This window comes from Triturus cristatus, chromosome 1_1 (genome assembly GCF_964204655.1).
Source record: "Triturus cristatus chromosome 1_1, aTriCri1.1, whole genome shotgun sequence".
Lineage (NCBI taxonomy): Eukaryota > Metazoa > Chordata > Amphibia > Caudata > Salamandridae > Triturus > Triturus cristatus.
In genome coordinates this window covers 1303753546-1303778591 of record NC_140579.1, presented here as the reverse complement: position 1 = coordinate 1303778591, position 25046 = coordinate 1303753546, and positions in this window count along the sequence as shown.

Sequence of the window (25046 nt, the reverse complement as noted above, 5' to 3'; positions counted from 1 at the left end):
ACAATGTACATTTCATATCTTATCAATATGCAATCATATCATACACAGATAGTTACCATTTATGACAGGTCTAGATGGTAATCTAGGAGTTCGTTACACAAGAATAGACAATGAGACAGGACACGGAGTGCTTCTAAATGTCATCTGAATCCAGAGATGGCTTTCTGGACCATTTATCTTTATGCTTTAAGTTGACTCAACTTAAAATGCATCACTATCACATCATTCTTGTGGATTATGTTTCTGTAATGCAAGTTCAACTAAACATTACCTCACACAGTAGATAGTCAATATAGTGAACTACAAAACCACAACTGGCATCCAAACTCTTGCATACTTGTTTTTAGGAATGTGTCACGGTAGATCCAGACTTTGTTCTGCTTACAGAAGACATAAGATTACATCTTGTTACAATTACAAACAAGGAATTGTGATACTAAGTCATTATGCAGCTGCCAGCACTGGGTAGGTCTAGCTTGCCTCATGCTACTCCCAACACCTGATATATCCAACAAGTTGACACAGATATACAAGTCACTGCAACACAGAGTTTAGTACTTAATTTGTAGAAAAGTAAGTGCAAGGGCCCAGGGCATTTTACAGGAAGTCACTGGAGATGGCACCACCCATTGACAGCACAGCTAAAGGTCAGCACATACCTACCAATGTGACCGTTTGGACTATTTCATGTCACAAATTTACCGTGTGAGCACTGGTACTGAATTTATGAATGCTATGCTTATGTTCTGTGTTTAAATATAGCCAGACAGCGCCATCATGAGATGGACTGTCAAACAAGTGCTGGTGTTCTGAATTAGGGGCTGGTGCCAAGCACTGGAAAACACAGGCACAAATTAAGTATTGACAGTTTAAATTTAAGGGGTTTCAGATCATTTATTGTAAAAATTAGGCTGAGGCAGGTTGTTAATTTTCGAAGTGTCAGGAAGTAATTCATTATAAAGCATTTGATCCAGTCCAAGAAGTTTAAAAAGTGACAAGGGCATAAGACAAGCAAGCAAAAGCATTTCCCCTTGTTGAAGTTGTGGGCGTTAAAGCCCACTCTACATCACAGCATATATGCAGCTAACAATGTCAGTTGGGAATCGACTCGGACAGAATATTGCTACTGGAAACCTGAAAAAAATTAAGACTTCTGCAATGATTGGAACATAATCAGGTTGTGTTAACATTACATCCTGCCGTAAGCTGTAAACAGCAAAACGTAGAGAAAAAAATAAATAAATCAGATTAGTTGGTGAGAGACAAGAAAGTCTTGTCACTTTCAGGACCAGAGCGCATCTTGCATTAACAATGGAAATTATTCTCAGTGATATAAGAACAGAGGTGAGTAATTTCAAAGCCCTAGAATGGTACTAAATGGTTTCAGACTCATGCATACCTCAAACCCAAGTAGATAACATGACTACCTATGTTGCCCGCAATGGCACACAAACTGAACTTCTCAGTTTATAAATGGCATAGTATGAAAAACTAGTGACGAACACCACTAAATAAGTGAATTTCAATTAACAAATAAATTAACATCTCTTGGCCGCTCTGAAATGTTGGTGAGGAATCCACATCCCTTAAAGACACACATCCATAGGAACTTCCAGTCACAAGACATCACTGGCAAGGGGAGAAATTATAAGAATGTTATGCTATCCAATTTGTAAAGCACAACGTATACCCAGAGGTGTCTTGACGCCGATTCCATGAGTAATGATGAGAAGAGCAAGAGAGCCTACTGATTGAAGAGCCATGTTTTCAGGTGCTTCCTAAATTGAAGTAAGGAAGGGGCTGACCTTATGCTGAGTAGAAGGTTCCAGGATGTAGCTGCTCTGACCACAAAACTACTACCTCCCCATTTGGATTTTTAAAATCTGATAGAATGTATTCTAAACGTGCCTGATGATCTAGGATTCTGGTAGGGGACTACCAAGACAGGACTTTCTTCAGGAATATGGGTCCAGAATAATTTTTCAAACACAAGATTCATTCTTGTGCCAAGATTTACTGAAAAGAAAGCTTTGGAAATTAGAGGTATCGGCTTAAAACAGCCGATCACTCCATGATAGTTAGGAAAACAGACAATGAAGACAAGGAATTTGAAAGCCCTATATCAAATCTCAGTCTAATCAGTTCGTTTAATGTGGTTTCTCCCAGAAAAACATGCGACTGATCAGTGTCATTAAAAAACCACTGGCAAGTTGATCGATGTTCCAAGAGTCAAAACGACAGAACAGTTTTAAAATTCATAGACTTGTGAAAATCAAACCAAAATTGTGTAAAACCAGGTGGCAACATAAAAACAAAATACACTGCTAAAAAATCCTGTAGGAAGACTGTGTTTAGAGACGAACTACCAAGCTTGAAAGAAGGCAGATTATAGCTGTGTACTACTTGAAATGAGGCACTACCGTCACAGAGTGCTGGAGTGCTTTCAGAGCTACCAAAGAAATGCTCATATTTGTTCTGTCCATATTTAGAAAACATTAGGCCAAATGGCACAAGAGAAAATTAGAATTTGCAATGTTTTTCGGCCTGGAAAATCTTTGCCTGGATAATACTGAAAGGTCTATTTGACAAACAAAATTTTTTGACTTGGGGCCCACATTTAGAGTTTGGTGGATGGTTTACTTCATTTCAAACCTGGTAGATATCCCATCTGCTGTATTACAAGTCTACCATATTTTAAGGCACTTGTAATAAGATGGACTAGATATGTTATGTTGTGACCGAGTAACTCCTTTTTTTTTTTTTAAATAAGTTTTTTATTAGACAACTTCATTACATACAATATATACAAATCAGAATTAGAATGCAAGAATATGCAATACTACAGATAATAATTCAATTTCTGAGTACCTCCAAAAGATAATAGTGAGAGGGAAAAGATACAAAAAATGCAATTCAAATAGTTTGATCAATAACAAAAACAAAGATATCCCGCAGCCCTCGATACCAAACATAAACTAGAACCTATTTTTCCAAGAAATAATTGGCCTCCAAATCTGAGCACCACGTTGTCTAGCCTTTTTGCCTTTAACTGTGTAAATTGCCATTTCTTGATTTGCTATGCCCAAAAAGCGAGTTATCCAGACTTGGAAATTAGGAGGATCTATGTCTTTCCATCTAGTAGCTAATATTAGTCTATATACTGCCATACCCAAGAATAGACTCATCTCTTCCTCCTTAGTATGATTCAAAGTATTGTCATATCCAATCACAAATAAAGTAGGAGACATCAGAACTTTGTGGGAAAAGACCTCTTCCCAAAAATCTGAGATTTTAGTTTTAAGTATTGTCAATTTATTACACTCAGAAAACATATGTATTAAATCTGCCGGGCCCATCCCACAACGCGGACATTTATCGTCTGATCGTTTGCCCCATGTGAACAGTTTAGCAGGTGTAAAATATAAATTGTATACAGTCTTATAAGATTGTGCTTTAAGCGTTGCTGTGAGAAAAATCTTATCGGCGAGGGAGAGAATCTTATCTAAATCTAAATTTGGATTGTTCAATTTTGAAGCCCAGCATCTTTCAGTTCTTTCCATGTCATCTTGGCTTTGTTCCATCAGTAGCCTATATATTATACTTATACTGGAATTTTTTCCCCCCCCTCTAACAATATTTTCGAGGAGAGGAACAGTCTTCAATGAAGTTAGTGCAGCCTTTGCATTAAGAATAGAGTTTATTTGAATATATTTAAAAAAATCAGATATCGGGATATTAAATTTGCGTTGTAAATTGGAGAATCTCGAGCTAGACGAATCATCCAGGAAATCCCCCACTGATAATAACCCTAGAGCCGCCCATCTTTTAGCAATAACATCATCGATTTGTGGGGAGAAAAGGGAAGAGTGCCATAAGGGTGTGTATCTATTTATTTTTGTTATATGACAATGTTTACAGATTTTCCTCCAAGCAATCGATGCGGTAACTATAATTTTAAATTTCACCTTCTTAAAGTAAGATGGTTCAATTTGTCGTAGTAATAAGCCTTTTGCGTTCTTGTCAACAGCCAACTCATATATAGATGGGATACATATAGTTGCTGTGTTAACGGGCCAAGGGCTGGCATTGAGTAGCGGGAACATCCCTTGTAAAAGGCAAGTCCAGGAATATAAGGTTATATTGGGGAGTCCAAGACCCCCTCTTTGCTGCGGGAGGGATAGAAATTTCGAGGACCTTCTGATCTTGCCGTATCCCCAGATAAATTTAGAAATTAGGGTTTCGAAGATTTTAGTGATTTTGTCCTCAGCTAAGATGGGAATCGCACGAAATAGGTACAGGATCTTTGGAAAAATATTCATTTTGACAAAATTAGTTCTTCCTATGATTGAAAGGTTAAGACTATTGACCCTCAGTAACTCCTTTTTAATACTTGCTAGCAGGGGGTCATAGTTGAGTTTGTTGATATTCTCCACCTGGGGGGATATACAAACTCCCAAATATATAGCACTCGATGTCCTGCGGGGGTCATTAAATAAGGTATTTTTAGTACATATAACAGCAGTTTTCCCAGTATTCAGAGAGTATCCAGACATATCACCAAATAACCGAGTTATTTTTTCGATTTCTTCTAATGCCTCATATGGATCAGGTGTCACAATCGCCACATCATCGGCATAGGCCAGTACCTTGGTTTCATAGATGCCTGTTTTGATTGGTGTTAAAGCCGCATTTGCCAATAGTTTCTCAATCAGGGGATTAATGTATAGGGCAAATAATATTGGGGAACATGGACATCCCTGTCTAGTCCCCCGTTGAATTTTAAATTGTCTCGATTCTAAGCCCATCGTTAAGACTTTTGCTACCGGATCTTGATACATGGCTTGGATTGCTTTGATAAACCCTGGCCCAAAGTTATTAGAATCCATTATTGCCCAAAGATATCTCCAGGAAACTCGATCAAAAGCCTTCTCGGCGTCAAGGAGGATCATGGACATCTGGCCTCCCGTTACCGTCATGATATCGAAAAGTGAAATCACCCTACGGGTGTGGTCCGTGGTTCCCTTATGGGGAATAAACCCGTGTTGCCACGGAGAGACCAGATGTTCAACCACCCCCCTGAGCCGATTGGCCAAGACTTTTGCATAAATTTTTGTATCTGAATTAATTAACGAGATGGGTCGATATGATGAAGGGTAAATTGGCGTCTTGCCCTTCTTAAGAAATATCAATATATTAGTCTCTCTCCAAGACTCCGGAGTGGTTCCATTCGTCTGTATCCCTATACAGAGATCTAGAATATAGGGTAAAATTATTGGTCCCAAGCTTTTATACAGATCTATAGGAATCTTATCGGGGCCGGCTGCCTTGCCAGGTGCAAGATCTTTTATCGCCCTTTGTACCTCCTCTTGGGTAATATCCTTTTCTAGCTCTGCTCTACTATTTGCATCTAGAAGGTTACTCGGAGCCCAGTCACATAGTCTCCCTTGAAATTTATCCGCTTCAAGAGAATCTTCATTTTTATAAAGCTCTCCATAATAACTCTTGAAGACATCTAGTATTTTATCGGATTCTGTATAAGACGTATCGTTTGCATGAATAGTGTTAATTTTGTTGAATGAATGCTTTTGACGGGTGCGAAGGGCTAGTTGCTTTCCGACCCTTTCCCCGTCTTCATATAATTTGTTCCGATTAGATTGGAAAATTTCCGCGGCTTTCTGGTTAAGCTTGCTATTAATCTCTGTTTTTAATATTAATAGCTTACGTAGTGAATCTTGGCTATTAACTGCATTATTTATAGTATCTATATGTTCCTGCTCTGCCTTGGCTAGATCCGTCATTAGTTGCTGATTGACCAGGGCTGCCTTCCTCCTCAAGTTAGTGACGTAGCTCATAGTTTCCCCCCTGAGACAGGCCTTAAAGCCGTCCCACACCATATTCCTTGTTGTACTATATCGGTTGCAATCAAAATAGCCCTGTGCCCAAATCTTAATATGCTCAATATATTCTTCGCTTAACAAAAGTTTTCTATCAAAGGTCCAATTAAAAGGGGGTTTATATATTTTAGATGAGTTAATAGTGAGAATGAGCATGTTGTGATCAGAAAGTAATTTAGGGCTTTTGTCAATTTCTACTTCGCGTGCCAACTCACTGTCTACCCACATATAATCGATCCGTACATATTTGTTATGCGGACATGAAAAGTAGGTGTATCCGGGATCTAGTTGTTGTTTTAGAGCCCAAATATCTATTAAATCGAGACTACTTTTGAGTTGAGAAAGCGCCCTAAAAACATTAGGTTTCCTGCCTGTGTAGGTTGCCATGTATTGATTATATGGTATTCCCATATGATTGAGAGAAATATTAAAATCCCCACAGAATACCAACATCTTAGGCCATGTAGCCAACTCAAGCTCTAGCTCTTCGATTATTCGTGAGTCATCTAAATTGGGAGCATAGATCGAGCAAATTGTTATTCCTAAGTCTAATTCAATTATAACCCACCTCCCGAAATCATCCACTAATTTACGTTTAGCCTGACCCAAGAACCCTCTAGCAAAAATTGCCACCCCACCGGTTTTAGTAGTTTGCGTAGTGTTTGCAAGCAAATTGTAACCTGACATTCTTAATAAATCCCTATCTTTCCATGCGATATGAGTCTCCTGAAAACATAGGATATCATAGGATGTTTGTTTAACAAATTGATATATGGTGGCCCTCTTACCCCTATCATTTAGCCCTGCCACATTCCAGGTACATATCCTTAACTTCCCCATAATGACCAAAACTTAATTTCCGAGGTACATTCCTTATAGCAATGAAAGGATAACATATTAATTATATCTTTAGAGAAACATTGTACGTATGAGGTTGTCTTTTTGCTCCCTGCATATCCCCCTTTAGGCCCCAAGCCTACTCCCACCCCTGGAACCATGTCCCACCCCCCCCGGTCCCGCCCCGCACCCACAAGTCGGCAATTAGACTCCATAAGAGTCTATGTGATGAAGTGCAGTAAGTGACCAGTGCTGGAGTTTGCCTAGTACAAACCATTGGCCGATCTAGAATTAAGTGTATCTATTCCATTAGTGAAAGTGACCAAAATACAACAATTCAATCATATTTTTAAGTGAGTCTAGAACAATAACCGACCAGATTTATGTCTACTTTACTCTGATCATGGACCTTCATAGACCATCCAAATACTCCTTGGCCTTGATTTCAGATGTGAAAAATTTAACTTCCCCCTTATTAATTATTTTAAGGCGAGCAGGGTTGTTTAAGTAGGCCATAACATTTTTGTCTTGAAACGGTTTGATCATTTGTCGTAGGCGCCACCTCCTTTCCACCGTAGCATGGCAGAAGTCTGGGCGCACAAAGTAGGAAATATCACCACAAGTGCGTTTTGACTCTGGCCTTGCTTTATCCGAGATAGCCTGCCTCAAGAGGAAATTCCCAAAATAAACCAATATTGCACGGGGATACCCCCCTGGGCGTGCTGGTTCTTTTTGGTACATGGGGACCCGATGTGCCCGCTGTATTTCGATATCCCAGCTCCATGAGGAAAGTTCTGGAAGCGAGTCGCGAAACAATCTAATAATAAAGGAACGTATATCCTCCCCTTCTGACTTCTCCGGAATCCCCAGCACGCGGAGGTTGTTTCTTCGTAGGCGATTTTCAAAATCCTCTAGCTTCCATCTAACATCAGAAAGCTCCTCTTCGTGTGCCTCCGTTATTTCCTGATTGCTAGCTATAGCTGTTTCATTTGCGACAGTACGAGACTCTAATTCAGTTATCCGACTCCCGAATGTAGTTACTGTTTTGTTTAGTCTTCGTACAGCCCCCTGCATTTTGCGGAGAGTATTCTGTACCTTGCGCCCATCCTGTGCTGTTTCTTCTCTGTGTGCTGCAATTGCCTGCAGTACAGTTTCCATTACTGTGTTTAATGTCGCTGTTGAGCCTGGAGGGATTACTGAAGAGCTGGGGGCAACCAGTTGGAGAGGAGGAGAAGGGCTCACTACGCCATCAATAGTATAATTTGACTGTTGCAGGGTTGGATCCATAGTAGGGGAATAATCCCACGCCAGATCCGCCGCCCCATGATGGCCTTTTTTCCTCACTGTTTTCTGGGTTCCGTGGTCTTCGTCCAACTCACTACCAGTAGAAATAGTGCTAGTCGCAGTTGAAGTTTGGTAGTCGTCAGAAAATGAATAAAAATCGCTGGGGTCCCTTTCTGCGTCAGTTTCATTCGCACCTTTGGATACCTCCCCAGCTGTAACGTCCGCTTTACCATTTAGCTTTCCAGAGCTATTTGCCAGAGCACCCGTGTTGACTTGGGGTTGATCCGCCACTTTTTTCTGTTCTCCAAGCTGTTCTGTGTCTAATGATATTACCCCTTTGTTCTTAATTGCTGCAGAGCTCAGATATTGGAGGGAAGGTATATCATACACTTTATGTACTCGTATGAGAGTGTTTAGATTCGGAACAGCAACTAAATCAGCATCTGCTTCTGGAACTAAAATAGGAGGGGGATCTTGAGAAAGTGCAATTGGGTTTGTTTTTAATGATATCTCCTTAGCGACAGTATCAACCTTCTTATTGAATTCATTAGGGACATTAGGGGCAGAGCCAGTCATGCACTGGTCAGTACCTGTTTCTTGAGGTGTTTCTGAAGTCCCTTGAAGTTTCTGCTCATTCCCGGGTATGCTCTGTCTCAGATGACCTGGAAGTTGTCCCGTAGCCCGGCGAAGGAGGTCAGCCACAGATGGGACGCTCACATTTCCTCTCCCCATCGTGGCTGTTCGCTGTAGCCTCGGATGAGCCGTAGCTCCGGGAGCGTTTGTTTCCGCCTCCGATTCCATTGCGGATCGTCTCGCAGTAGAGGCATCTTCACGCTGTGCGCGTCTCGCCGCAGCCGCCGCTGCTGCCCTGGCCCTGGCTGCGGCGGATCCAGTATTCTTGGGAGGCATGATTGGGTTTGGTTGAGCGTCACCTTCGTTACCCACGAAGAGCTGTGGAGCCTCCCCCGCGGCTGCTGCGGGTGTTATGACTCCCCCTCTCTCCTCCTTCGGCGTCGGCGTCTTCAGCGTCTTTCCATGCGGGAACCAGTCATGGCAAAAGAGACGGACCACACATAGACCGATGAGCGTTGCATACGGCCTTAGGTAAGCCCCGGTACTCCCAGTTTGGCTGTGGTCTTGTGCCGCACTTATTTGTGGTATCATTAGGAACAGTTCCACAATGTTAACAGTTATTGGTTAGCGGTGATTTTAGTATTCAGTTGGTCAGTTGGTCAGCGCTTGTTTTTAACACTGCTCATGTACAGCATCGCATCTCTCACGGTACTCCTGGGATATTCCTCGACCCATCGTAAAAAGCTGAATCGAAATCTGTTGGGTCTGTAGAATCATCGGAGTCGGTAGTCGGTAGTCGGTAGAGTTCAGCACTGCTCGACTCGGCTCTGCTCCAGCATTGATGAGCCTCTGCACTGCGGTCAGTCAACCGCCATCTTGCCTCTATAGTCGTCCCATCTGTTTCTATGAGGCTCGTGACCGAGTAACTCCACTGCCAAACTCTAAATTAGACCCCTGGTCATTAAGCATGCATGTCCGGTCTGAAAAGTAGGAGACAACGGAAGACACCTTGGAAATGCAGAAGATATAAAAATGTTAATTTCGAAATGAACTGGTTTAAAAAGTATATTAAGAACAATGTTTCTCACAAAGGGCAAGCATTCGCAGAGCCCTAAGGTCTTCTACTGCTTTCAGGCACGTTTATGAAAAAAATCCAGTAAGGTTATGAGACACCCTTACATGCAACTTCGTGGAAATACTAAGTCTGAAATTAGTTTAAATGTACACTTATTTTTCAAAGTTAGTTCTATTTCTAGATGCTTTACCCTCAAAGTGACAGAGGCAAAACCTCATGAATCAAACAACAACAAATTAACGAAAATAAAGATTTAGTTGAAGACATTAAATATATGTGGTAGCTTCAGCCAACACGTTTCACGACTCAGTTGCTTTTTCAAAGCTTATTTTCAAAGAGAGCAAAAGTCAAACAGATAAGTCTATTACTAATTACTGTTTCCTCATTTACCCTCCAACAGATATTAGAAGTGAAAGATTTCTAAACAGGTGATAAGCATGTACACTTTTAAAGATCCACCTCAATATTCTAAATCTGATTTCAAGGAAAGCTCTCAAGTCCTAAGACAAAGTGAATAACAGGATAAAGTATTTCAAATTGTAACTTTTTCAGACTCCGTATTTCTGTGATGTTGCATATAACGGATGCCTCATAACCTTACTATTTTTGTCAAAAATCTTTACTGAGGTCAAAGAGGTAACATACACATTATAGGGCATCTTTTGCTATATACAACACTAATTACCTCTATTCTGCTTTCAGACCGGTGCAATGGGTGGAGAGGAAAAAATACCTAATTTCAGAGCACAAATGATTCATAACTGTGTGTGCTCTTGTATTCGGCAATGATCTTTCTTCACCCTAAACAGTGCATACAAATGAAATTCAGTGACCGTAATTATTCTATAGTTTGCATATTAATTATGAAGTAGATAGTCACTTATTAGGAAAGCATTTCCATTCTTGATCCAAACCCATTAGAAGTCTAACATCTTTTCTCTTCGTATTTCACTTTAGGCCAAAATGCTGGCTGTAGAGGAGTGCTTAAAAACGAGATGCATAAATAAATATCATTCCTGTCCACATGTTCCCAGTTTATCTTCAAATATTCATGTTCTGATTAAAACATTTCCCATGTATAATTGGCTACAAAATGTAAATTGCCTGGTAACTTATTGGGTTGGTAAAAAAAAAAAAACACGCTCCTTATAAATGACTTTAAAACATTCAATTAGGTCACTAGCCAAGAAATTAAAATTGTTACAAAAACACTAATCGCCTACAAAATAAAAATTACACTCTGAATATGACGACTTAAAAAGTTAAATGATGACAATGCTTGTGCCGCCCACTGAGTGGCTCCCTTCCTCACTCAAAGAATATAGGATTTACTTTGAATAAAGCCATGTTGGGTGTACGAGAATGCTGCACTGGGATGCTCCACTCCAAAGAATGATCACAATTAATTAATATTGCAAAATTCACCTTTTCTAGAAAGTTATCTACAACAAATATGAATGTTTAATTATTAATAAATTAGATATTATAACCTAAATGCTGTGCGTCCCTGGAAGAAATTTCAGCAACCAGAAAATCTATAAACTTGTTTGAATCAGTAGGGGTTATTATACGGAAATTAGTGCAATGTTTGCTTACTAACATGCAAGGATAACAAAATGGTTACTTAACTGTAGAAGTCGTTTTGCAGCTTGAAGACTTTCTGGATTCACATTCTGTGCATTATTCCGCCATCTAGTGGTTAGGTCCGAAATGGTCTGTCTTTTCGAATTCTCTTTTTTTGGGCGTCATCAACCATTTAGCGTTGTCTGCCCTGTACTGACATTAGACATATGTCCCAGAAGTCCAACAGCGTTGTCGCCATCTTTAGATTCATTTGTTCTTGTGATCCATCTCAGTTCCTTTGTGTTCTATTTACATTTTTTCCTCTGCTGTTGCAATATTTTTACTCGTTTTTTTGCAGAAGTGAGAGGTCTCCAGTGAAAGTCTTCAAAACGCAAAATTAATCCTACATGGTAACTTTTTTATTTTGCAGCAGGAATCTTTCTGGATTCACATGCTTTGAATAGATTATATAGCGGTATTCTCTTGTCGTGCTGGAGGTTGGGTAGAAAGTCTGTATTTTTGAACAGGTGTTTAGTTTCTTTCTGTCCCACCTATTCTGTCAGCTTGAATGTCCACAGAGTAGTGTTTGGTGACGGTATTTACGGAGCCTGTTCTTTTGGTTGCTGGAATACATCCGTCAGGTGTATAGTCTGATTGATGTGAAAGTGTGATACTACCTTGGGTAGGAAGTCTGGATTAGTTCTAAAACCAATTAAAGGTAGTTCACTCACCCTGCGTAAAGGATGTGATGGCCACTACGAAGGCAGATTTTAGTACATAGGTTCAAAGGGTGGTTTCATGAGAGGTTTTACCACAAGGCTCAGATTCCCAATTAGTGTGGGGCTTTTCTAGGCGGTGCCAGTATCTTTGCCCCTTCTAGTAATCTTTTAACAACTGGTGTTTGGAAAAATAAAACTTGCTCCTATGACCCCTCTCCTTGTGTTTGTCAAAATGGTTGCCAAATGTATATTCAGAGGGGAATGAGCAAACCCTTTGTCAAGTAGATCCGTTTAGTCTCGTAGGACCCTGGCGCCCTCCATCCCAGTCTTAAACTATATTTTCTGTGGAGCACCGCTGTCTAAATCGATTCCATTTAATGGAATACAACTTCCTTCTTGTTGTTCTCATCACTTCTTTTCATTACGTCCATGGTTTTATTTGGACGTTTTAAATGTCTAACCTGCTTTCAGGCCCCATGTCAACTCAGGTGAGTGTTTTTGATTCCGGGAGTAACACTTAACCCTTCTGCATGTAAAGTATGTCTGGTTGTGATGGTAGTGCCATGGCCTTCTCCTGTGCAAGCTCCACCATATTGAAGAACCAGATTTGTCTGACCAATTGGTGAAAGGAGGATAAGGGTCATTGGTACTTGCATCTACTTCTCTATCTCTAGGGGTGACATGAGGAATTGGGGGGGAAAGGTGTATGCAAATGTCCTTGACCATTGTATCAATTGAGCATTTCTCAGCAATGGATGGGTTAGGAATCTCGATGCAATGTTTTGGCATTTTGAGTTTTCTAAGGTTGCAAACTGGTCTAGGCTTGGAGTTTACACCTTTGGAAGATCCTGTCTACTGCTTTAGCTCCCACTTGTGCGAAGCATTCTTAGCCTGTCCGCTACCGTGATTTGTACTCTTGGCAGGTGGGCTACAACTATTGTTATGTGTCTGGGTATGGCCCATGCTCATATGTACTTTGCTGGGCTGAACAGCAAGGAAGAGTTTCAACAGGGAAAGCTTTCCCTTCTTTGTAATTTAGTCTGGCCCCTATGAATATCTTTGATCTTTCAGGTGTTTAGTGATGATTTTTCTGTTCAGTTGGAGAACTCCAGACTGTGTAACGTTTCAATTACTGTCCTTATACTGTCCTGGCATTGTCTGAATGTCTTTTCCTTTACCAGCGAATTGTCCATGCAAGGGTAAACATGGATTCCTTTTCTCCCGAGATCCACTGCTACTCCAGCTAGGCATTTTGTAAAAATCTTGGGGGCTGATTTTATCCCACAAAATAACACAGTGAACTGATAATGTACCTGGTCTACAATTGATCTCAAAAACATCTTGTCTCTATTATTCATTAGCATGTGAAGGTATGCATCTTTGAGGTCTACTGTTCCCATATAATCCCCTCTTTTCAGGCAGGGGATGCCTTCCTGCAGAGTTATCATCTGAAACATTCTGATTTGATGAACCTGTTGATGACCCCGAGACCCAAAGTAGGTCCGAGGGACTTATCCAGCTATAGGACCCGAAAGTACACGTAGTGGACTCCTTGTCTGCCTCTCCTAGCATGCAGTGCAGTAGATCTAACTTGCCCTTTGTTCTTGGTTTTGGCTTGATAATGGGACTTACTTTCAAGAGTTCTGTGCAGTTTCCCTGCTGGATGATGTTGGTTTGCCACTTGTCTGGGGGTGATGTTCCATTCATTGAGGTTTCCTCCAATTGTGTCCGCTATTGGTGCTGTGTGTAGGGAGACCTCTCTTAAGCAATTGCTTGAATGCGCCCAGCACCTTTTGGTGGCGTCTCTCTTCCCCGAGCCTTCCCTTAAAAGGGATGCCTTGAAGTGCTGGAGCACTGCCACTGTGTTGGGGGCAGTGTAAGTTGAAATGTAGGCCTCTCTGGCTATAAACCTGTTCTTGTGGGAATTCCCTTTCTTGGAGTGGCTATGCCTCTGAACTGCCCCTTGAATTACAGTGCCTCCATCGACTTACCCTTTGGAGGGAGTTGTTGAATGCTGAACCAAAAAAAGCTTTCTCCTTTAAATGGCATGTGTACTACCACCACCTATAGCTCCTACTTGAAGCTAGACAACCGCAGCCAGGTATCCCTTCTCAGCGAGGCTCCAGTGCAGAGCTGTCTGCTGGCAGTATCTGCCACATCCTGGCAGATTTTAGGCATGCGTTTCCTTTGATTTTACAATCCTGGATATTTTTTGTTTTGTACTTTTCTGGTGCTGCTCTAGGAGGAGCTGCAATGGGCTCTCCATCTTCTCCCATTGCTGGTGGCTGTAGCTGTTCAGGAGGGCATTGGAGCTTGCAATAATCCATTGAACTGCAGCACGCTGCCCATTTCTACCTGCTTGCTCTCCTAGTCGGTTGGTGGGCCCACTGCTGAAGGGGCATTTGCCCTCTCCTGCACCGATGACACAATGGAGTCAGCAAGGACACTGGTCTTCAGTAGTGGTATTTTTTTTTTAGAGCAACCTCATTTGCTGTGGCTAGTTCCCTAAATGCTTTTCAAATGTTCCCTGTTGTTAGACCTTTAGTCATCTCTATATTTGAAGATTACCTCTACCCTTCTTCTGCTGGTTCTGGCACTATGGGCAGCTCCAGTTCCTACCCTTCAACTGCAGGTGTTTTTTAACTTAAAGGACTCAAGGGGAATCCTATAACGTTGTTGAACTCCTCATCCTGATCAAGTCCTCCATTTCGGCATTGAGGAGCCATTTCTTTTCAATTTCGAGACCCCTTGTTCGACGGTTTGCATCCTTTTCTGTGATGGCTTTTCCGCTTTGCGGGAGTCTTTCCCCCAGAGGTGCCCTCGGTTGTCTTACGGAGTCAAGGTCAGTTCTTAGCATTCGTCTCCTGCAGTATTTCTGGGTTTGGATCAGAGGGCTCTCTGGGCTTGTGTTTGCCCCCCACAGCAGTGGATTTTGCAGTCTGTATCAACTTGTCCTCACAGGTCTGGTCATCTCTGCAGTTCTCTGCTTTCTTGCTCATGTGTTTCTACACTTAAGGACTCAGTGAAGAATTTTGTTGTCCAGTGGGACAAAGACTTCTCCCTCTCCCTCTGTTGTTTTCTGCTCAAGCGCCGGGACACCTCAGCCAAGGTAGCTGTGTGCTGTACAAAAGTCTATTATTATTACACTTATGCTATGCTGTAGCATGCCCACTGTCCTCTTCTGGAGTGTCTCTGGCTGGAATTCAATGCAGATGTCGCAGGCCTCCGGTACATAGTCCTTGGTTAAGCACAAATTACAGACCTGGTGGCTGTCCTTCTGCACAAACTGGTGCAGTTAAGGCAAGCCCAGAATGGTGTATACTCTATGTTCCAATTGCATTCTCTGGTCCACGTGGTCAATGGTCTAATTGGCTTTTTGTGGCTTGGAAACCCAGCGATTTTTGGTGTAAAATAGTGATTTTCCTCAGCACCCTTTCATCTTCAGCGATGGAGAAATGTGGAATTTTCTCCAAATTTGTCTTCTCTCTTCTGCTAGTCCAGACACAATTTACTATGCATTCAGATCCAACAGCAGAACAAAAAACTCATAGTGGCGACCACGCTGTGTGACTTCTGTGTTGTATGTCTGGTGTCACCAAACAGTAGTCGAATACACCTACTCAGCAAAAAAAGAAACCTAGAAAAAAAGACAATTCCAGACCCAACCACTTGATGGTAGAATAAAGCATGTGAATTCATAAAGATTCATGCTGTAAAATTTGGGTAATTATGGTGCCCACCCTCACTGTTAATAAAGCACCTACATAAGAGTTCTAGCCTTTCAAGCAATGAAAGATTAAAGACTGAACCATATTCGCAAAATTAAAGTTTTCAGCCTGCTTAATGAGCTAACTGACCAGTTGAACCAAATCTCGAAATCGTTTGCCTTAAAATCATCTTGTAAAGCATAGCTGCTCTGTGACCTGTGGCATCCTCTATTAAATATGTTCATCTTTCTGATTTGCATTCTAACATAAAGGAATAAACAGTTTTTGACCACTACAGACAAAGAATAGAGCTTTATGAAAAGTTACAGTACTATAATAGCGGATATGTTGCCATTTTTATAGTGGTTGAAAATAAACTATTACATTGAAGAAATTGTCACAAAGAAATATCATGATGAAGAAGCTGAGATGAAAAGCGGTTATGATTGTTTTTCCTTTAACATCACTATAATAAAAATAAAATATTGGAAAAAGTTATCTTTTGAATATCAGAAAAAAAGTGAAATGACATTTTATGAGGCAAGACTAGGCGAGCAAAAATAATTGAACTATCAGGTAAGGTAGTGGTTATAGTTAGGGCGAGGCTTAGAGCCAAGATTAAGCATATCTTTAGGGTTAAAACGAGGCCAGAGAGACCAAGAGGCCTTTATTATTAATTAATTCTTAGGAATGTTTTGTTATTGTTTTCCATCTAATGTTATTTTTAATTGTTCTTTTTGGGGACTGGTCACAGTGACCTCTTCATAATCATATTACTTCATAAAAACACTTTACAGCAAGACTCAGATTTGAAGAATACTAATATATATTCAGTTGTAACGTCAGTGACATGAATTAGTCCTCCCCTGTATTCTCATAATATACTCTTCGCTTAAGCAACTGTTAACATTGTGCTCTGCTATGGGGCAAAGTTAGGCTATAATCACGAAGTATGGCACTGCTTACACTGTATAGCATTTCCCCTGATCAGGCTTTTAGTAGTTACGTATGTGTTCTCAACATATTGAAAGACTGTGTATGCAGTTTCACCATCAGTGCAGCCGATACAACCAAATATACTACATACAAACTAAAATGTCAAATAAACTCAAGTCTCAAAAGGCCATGGCAAGTACAAAACATTAGATTCTTATTTTCTTGTTTGATACATAGCAAGAATTACTCAAACCGTTAATATTTAGCAAAAGCAAATATATGATTTAAGAAAATGTACAAACTATATTTTACATTACATTAAAATAGCATGACTTGAATGAGAAATTGATTACAAAATTCTATCTTTTTAAATGTAAGAATGATATGTCAAAAGTAAAGAGTAAAATTCAATAAATAGATTTCTGTGGCACTGAGTGAGAATGAAAAATTTCCTAGCTAACGTAATGGAAAGTTTCAATTCTATGAAGGACTCGGAGGCGAGGATTATGCTAAACTTTCTACGCTTTATTCACAGCAGCCATTCAAAGATCACAAACTACTATTCCCATGAACCAAAGGGAATAGGAAAGAAACAATAGAGAGTCCCAGGATAGACAGTCCTCTAGCAATTCACCAATCACAGGGCCCCCAGGAGCATGTAGTCCTCTGCCCTTCTTCACTGTCCCTCTTTCGTTGCGCTAGCCAGCCAGCCCAAATCTTCAGGAGTCTTGTTTGCCGGCGTCGCCTGCAGAAGCAAAGCACAATGTAAGCGACAGCGATGGTTAAGGTTTAACCCTAGTAGGGAGGGAAGATTGCAGCACAGGAACAAAATCCACAGAACAAGTTCAGAACCATACAATAGAATCAGCAAAGATAAAATTCATTACTTACCCAAGATACGAGGGCGGGGTACAGACCTGAAACAGGTACCCTGGGTGGGATAATCCTCGCCTCCCAAGTCCTTAATAGAATTGAAACTTTCCGTTTCGTTAGCTAGGAAATTTTTCATTCTATGTCGGGACCGGATGCGAGGATTATGCTAGTTTAAAGCTTGCTCACCACCAAGTGTCCCATGTCCAGCACCTGCTTAAAATAAAACCGTTCAAAGGTGGATTCGGAAGACCAGTCTGCTGCATTCAGAATGTCCTCCAAGCGAGCTCCCAGGGCAAACGCTTTAGAAGCCATGGCTCCTCTGGTCGAATGGGCACCAAAGCTCCGCAGATCAATTCCGGCCTCCTGCATCACCCAACGAAGCCAGCGGGCAATCGTGGGAGAGGACACAGCCCTATGAGGCTTTTTTAATGCAATGAGCAACTGTTGTTCACCCGGAGGCCGGAATTCCTCAGACATCTCTTCGTAAGCCTTGAGGCAAGCGACGACGCACAACTTAGGAGAATCCGGAAAAGCGGGATAAGAAACTGAAGACGTTCTGCATTTCGTCCTCCGCCGGATCGTAAAGGTCACCCCGGAAGGAGAATAGAACCGTCCTGACACGTCCAGTGCTCGCACATCTGAGACGCGCCTGCAAGATATGAGGCAGAGGAGCATGGCCAGCTTGGCCGAGAGTTCCTTCCTTGATAGGAATCGGTTAGGTTGCCACGACAAGAACAGGTTGAGAACCTGGTTCACGTCCCACAACTGGGAGTAACGAGGCTCGGGAGGCAAGGAAAGCCTAATGCCCCGCAAAAGTCGACAAACTAAGGGGTGTTCGCCCACCGGAGAGCCATCCACCATGGAGTGACCAGCCGAAATGGCAGAGCGGAAGGTGTTAATGGTCCTATAAGCCAAACCCTCCTCCGCCAAGGCTGCCAAGAAATTCAGTACTGCTTGAGGGTACTATCGACCCAGGCCTTGGACATGAGTCTCTCAGCCGCTCCTGAAAGGCCTGGGACCACCCATCGTCCCCTGTAATCCGCCACGCCATGAGAGCCAGGGAGCCCTGGGTGACGAGAGGATGGGGAAGTCTGTCCGGACTGAGCAGAAGAGTCGGAAAGCGGGGGAGTGGGATTGGAAAATCCCAAGAAAGTTCCAGAAGAACTGGAAACCAGACTTGAGACCTCCAGATTGGCGAAATCAACACTATGCTCGCCTGCTGGTGACGCACTTGGGCCAAGACCCTCATCAACATGGCGAACGGCGGAAAGGCATACCCTGCCTCTTCCCTCCAATCCTGCAGGAAGGCATCCGAGGCTGCCGCCAATGGATCCGGTCTCCGACTGAAGAACCGGGGAAGGTGAAAGTCCAGACGGAAAGCAAGGAGGTCCGTCGAGAAAGGGCCCCAGACGTCCTGAAGGTCAGCCAAAACCCCCCAGGTGAAGCTTCCAAAGGCTCATGTCGTGGGAGTGCCGTGAGTGGAAATCCGAGAAGTTATGAAGAAGGAGAGCACTCCTAGGATTGTTGATTGTAATTCTCTTAACTGCAATTTTAACTTCGGTGCAACAGTTATGTAGAAGTTTGTCCCCTTCTACAGAGAAAAGACTAAGTTACTGACAGGATGGGAACCTGTATATAGCTGTGCACTATTCACAAAGTGTCTACTCTGACACTGTATAATCTTTTAGCAAGTTGTACATTTATTTCTCAAAGTTACAACCGGCAATTTATATGAAAGCATACCATTCTGTACAAAACAACGTTTCAGTAATGCTTAACAGTGAGCAATACAGTCAGCATTAACATAATGAACATCTATAATGATTGTCATATATTGTGCTTTTATCAACATCACTCAATAAAGTTAAGTGGCATTAACAAATTCGTAACAACATATATGTCAGTGCCCAATGCATTTCGGAACCAGCCGGTTCCTTCATCAGGGGCCAATCTGAAATGAAAATAAACAATTTGCGGATGAATATTTGCTTCGGGGCTCAATCTCATATTGTTCTTGTAATACGCAGTCATAGCTGTATGTGTTACCTGTATGAATGTTCTATGGGGTGCACTCTGAAAGGAATAAGAAGCGAGTGGAAATCCGCCACTTGACTGTCGAGACCCGGAAGATATTCCGCCGTAACGGAGACATGATGATCGAGGCAATACTGCCAGAAATGTGCCGCCACATCCGCCAGAGCGCGCGAACGCGTGCCCCCAAGATGATTTATGTACCGGACTGCCGAAATGTTGTCCATCCGGAGGAGAACGCAGGACCGGACCGAGTCCTTGGTCCAACATTTGATCGCAAACGAGCCCGCTAACAGCTCCAGACAACTGATATGAAGCTGTTGCTCCTGCGGAGACCACACACCCCCTGTAGTGAACTCTCCACACCGCGCGCCCCAGCCGGATCGGCTGGCATCGGACTCGATGACAAAATCGGGCGCGGAACCAAAAATCACCCCCCCCCCCCGTTCCAAGCCTCCATGTTGGTCAGCCACCATTGGAGCTCCTCCCTGGCGGAGTAGATGGATTCCCTCCGTCTTGAAGTGGCGGTACACCAGCCACCCATTGAACTCCCGAAGGTTGATGACCGGATGCTGTGTACCATCCGCCTTGTCCACCAGAAATAGGTTGCTTAGAAAACCTTTGGGGTGTGGAACGGACTCCACAATCGCCCCTTTGTCGGGAAGAGAGGAAACCTCACGGTCGACCAGAACGGCTTCGGAGGCCGAGAAGGAGAGAGGACGCAGAGGAAGGGGTTGTGAAGGATTCCCGTGAAACTCTATATGAAAACCGCGAACGGTCTGCAGGACCCAGGCGTCTCCGGTGACAAAAGTCCAGGTCTGGAAAAAATGCGCCAGACGGCCCCCTACTTTTAGACGGGAAGAAGGGAGAACACTCACCGGACACGACGGAGGCTCCACCGCCTCCTCCGCCTCTGCCTTTCCCACGACGTCCTCTGGTCGGATAGAAATTGCAGAATCTGGCTTGATCCTGGTATTGACCACCTCCGGAGCCTTGCCCCATGCCCTGATTTGGCCGGCCGGCCGAGCGGCCCCTACCTGGCCCGGCCCCCCTGAAAGCACGAGGACGGAAAACTTTGCGAATCGAGGATTGGCCATTGTCCAGCGATGTGAAGGTATTAACCAACTTGCCCAATTCCTTGATGAAGGGCTCCCTGAAAAGTCCACCGTGGGCCACGGAGCCAGCCTCCGAGTCAGCTAAATCCCCAAGTTTGGGGTCAACCTTGATAAGTAAACTCCTGCGCCTTTCTGTAGAAAGCGTGCAGTTGGCATTTCCAAGGAAAACTACCATACGCTGGGCCCAAGCGGAGAGCGTCTCCGGGGAAATAAGCGACCCTGACTGCTTACCCTCCTCGGCCATGTCTAGGATTTTAGTTATGGGGCCGAGGATATCGAGGAGCTTGTCCTGACAAGCCCGCCAGGATCTGTCGATGCTCCTCTTAGGGTCTTTCACAAATTTTGGGAGAAAGGTGGCCATGCGCGGATCAATTTCTGGGGTAGCAGCCACCTTTCCCTCCAAAGTAGGGCGGGGGCACTCCGCCCGCAGACAGCTCCTGGCTGTGACCTCGAACGGCCGGCGGATCCTACTGGCAACATACTGGGCCACTTTTTCAGAGGGGGCCCAGTCCGAGGACCGGGGATGCAGGACATCATCGGGGTCGAGCATGTCCGAGCAGAGATTCTGCGGGTCAGAGCGGGCGGGTCGCCAAGGACGGGAAGGGCCAGGTTAGTCGTCCGCATCCCCTGTATCCCCGTCCCCCGGGGGAGTTGAAGGCCTCTTAACAGGCTTGCTCGCCAAAAACGCCTGTTTAAGGCAGGCAAAGGCATCTAAATCAACCCCAGAGTCCCTAGGATGCTTAGCAGGTGGGGCTTGGTAATCGGCGGGAATAACCATGTCGCCGGGCGCAGGAGCAGGGAGGGTTTGAGTAGCCTTGGTCAATTGAGCGCAAGCTTGCTCAATACGACGAGACAGGCGATCCTCTAAAGGAGCAATGGCCTGCTCCACTGCCACCACGCTATAAAAATCATCGTCCCACTGAAGGGACGTGAGGGTATCCTCCTCCCACTGGTCATCCTGATAGAGCTCCTCTTGATATTCCTCCATTCGATCAGGAAGCAGAGCGCCACTCAGGTAAGTGGGTAATTAGTGAGGGGTCGCCTCAACTACATAAGAAAGGGCTGGGTGACAGCCTAATGTGGGGCGAGCTATGCCCGCGTGAATACTGGGCCAAAAACCCTGGGACATACAGCCCTGATGCAATAGGATAAGGGGGCGGCCTGCCAGAAAGAAACTGTCCCACTACAGACCCCAACAGGAGCGTTATTGATAAGGCCCACAGGTACAGGCCCGCCTGAGCAGTGTAAAACACTAACATCAACTCTGCCTAATGGCAGTTAGACTCGCCTTTAAAGCGCGAGCGTTCGCGGGGGCGTAAAATGCACAAAATGCTGCCTAAAAAGGCAGTTCTCGTGCTGGCAAGCAAGGCTCCTACGATCGTCCGCGTCTCCGTTGAGCAATGCGCGGAATGCCAGAGACGCGGATGAACGAGAGGACGTGTCTATGCGCCCTCTAGCAATGGGAGGAGGACACCGCGAGCCTGCACCACAGAAGACCCGGCCGTTAGGGAGTGAGACGCTCCCACGGCCGAGCGAGGGACCGAGTAGCAGTCGCCTCGCAGAAACGGGGAAAAAAATTACCAAATAATCGCCAAGAAGAACACAACACGCGCTTCGCGCGCAGCACCAGAACAGAAAGCGGGCCACGACAGGCTAGCAGGTAACGCGCTATGCGAGAACTAAGATAAACCAGTGAGGGAAAAACCCAGAAAGGTAAACTCAAGCATAATATGTACCATATTGCGCGCAGCACCGCCAGTGAGCTCAAAACACTTAAAACTGTATAGTACACAGTATATAATTACACAGCAGAAATGAAGGCAAAAAACGACACTTCGCTTTGGCTGCATCAGCGAAGAAAGAGGGACAGTGAAGATGGACAGAGGACTACATGCTCCTGGGAGCCCTGTGATTGGTGCATTGCAAGAGGACTGTCTATCCTGGGACTCTCTATTGTTTCTTTCCTATTCCCTTTGGTTCATGGGAATAGTAGTTTGTGATCTTTGAATGGCTGCTGTGAATAAAGCGTAGAAAGTTCAGCATAATCCTCGCCTCTGGTCCTGATAATAGAATTTACAGATATATCCATAAATCTGTTCTCGGTCATAAGTTGTCATCTTACAAAACAAAAAAATATTCCGCTCCTTTGCTCCAGACTATACACACAAAGAAAAAATGAGCCAGGTAATACTATTTCATGATTACATACCAAACATACAACAAAAAGTTGAATCAACAAATATAGTACCAAATGTGAGCCAGCATGTACCACCGTCGCAACTCAATGTAAACGGATAACAGCTGCTGGAGACGGTTTTAGATGGGAGTATTTTTGTGCACATGTGCATAAATGGTTCGAGTGGGTCAACAGCTTAGAAAAAGTGCTTCTTTGCAAGTTTTAGGGAAGTCATTCATATTTACAAACGCAAGCATGTCATGTTACTAATCTAAATTACATATTAAAGTTATTGAGCAGTGATGGTTAGTTCCCAAATTATTTATCTGTTACAATATTGTCAAATAATATCAGCCAAGGATGCCAGAACCTCCTTGCCATTTTTCCGAGGATACTATCTTTTTAATATCAAATAAGCAGTTCGGAACCATCTTCAGAAACCTTAATTAAAAGTGGAAGATAATAAGCCCAGAGGAATGGATGTTTGGCTTTTTAGGATTTTTACTCATTTTGTCTAGTATGAACTTTAGTCTTTGAGCTTTGGGGCATATAACAGAAAAAGGACTGCGTATACATAAAAAATTCAAAGTAGACTTAAGCAATGGCAATGGCTTAATACTTAGATAGCTGCAGATATTTATTGTGCAGATGGGTCCACCATGATCTACAAATATAAGGGGGGGGGGGGAGGGGGGCACTAAACGAGAACAACGGTGAATGAAAAAGATTGGAAGTGTGTAAAACATTCTAGGACCCATTCTAAGAGAAGACTAGTGCCTCATTTTAAAAAATAAGCTTGGCAATTCATATGGTGTATGACTCCTTTAGTCGTGGAATGCACTGTCTCAAAAAGGAAAACATATGACAATATTAAGAGGAAGGGGATGCTGCTGACTTACAGATGTAGTTACTTTGTACTTCTTAAAGTCGGCTTCCCAATGATGGTATGTTTAATATTGCAATGTCTATTAAAGAGTTCCCATAAATCTACCACAACATTGCAACTCTTGCCTGAAAAAAAAAAACCCATAAAGTTATTGGTAGCTGAATTACATGTTCAGAAAATGACAAGCAACCATGAACACATTAACCAGGGAAGACTGTAGGTGTGTCAAACGACCAAAGGGTCAAGTGAGACTGACAAAATATTTGCTACGCTGCTAGTCTTCATAGAAGGACCTAGAAGCACTGCAACTACAGTGTTTATCTACAAATATAACTCCCTTATACAATGCACTGTGCCCATGAAGTCATTGGGGAGAGGCATTATCTGCAGAATACAACCCTTCGAACAATCACTAGTTCAGCCATTTACGGTAGGAGCCATGGGCGACATGATACAAATCTTCAGAGGAAAAGAGTTTTACAATGTGGAAGATCGCGCTTTGCTGGGAAGTCTGCAGTAAACCATGATTAAGGGCACAGTCAAATGGTAAAATATTCCTTCTGACCCTTAAACTGTCTATTTGAGAATCTAGGCACTGGGGCAGGCCATTACTAACATCGAAATTGATCTTTCATCACCAGCCTTGGCAGAATAGAGGCATATTTGGTTTTTTCAGGCTCCCAAAACAACTGTATAATAGACCTGAGTAAAAAAAGGAATGAACGTCTTAATGTCCTTCCCTACAATTATCAAAAATCAAAACTGAGGATTCAACATCCAACTAGCGGTCTCAAGAGATCAAAGTATACTTCCAAAACATTTCATTACATTTGCAATTAGTAAGTGAAGTTAGACATTATGATAAATCCACTACCTCTACTGTTATCACAACAAAGTTAGTTTTGACCGGTCTCCAAAAGACAACCCCATCGTAAGATTATGCCAGCAATTCGGAGGTCAATATAGAAGTGTTTTGGAAAGAGAAACTTAAAAGGCAGAGCCTGACATATCCACATAATTCCCAAGTAAGAAACATGCCTTTTCAGAGCGTTGTTTCCAGAGGCATATCAGTGGGCTGGGTAGTCTCTGGAATATAAGACTTGACAAACAAATTTAAGAAAAAAACTGTAAAAAAACAGAATATCTTTTTAAAAGTTGGTTTGCTCTATATTATCAATATATGGAAAGGCAATTACATTTATGTGCATCAGGTTCCTATATGGTCTTTCATTTTTTGAGTGTGAAGGACAGAGAAAGAGAGGATGCTCAGTCAACAAGAGGAAATAAAAATAGGAGAGAGTGAATTAAGTAATGAAGGCAAAAACAGGGATACTGAAAGAGAATTTTCAATACCTATGAAGGGAAAACCCAAACAAT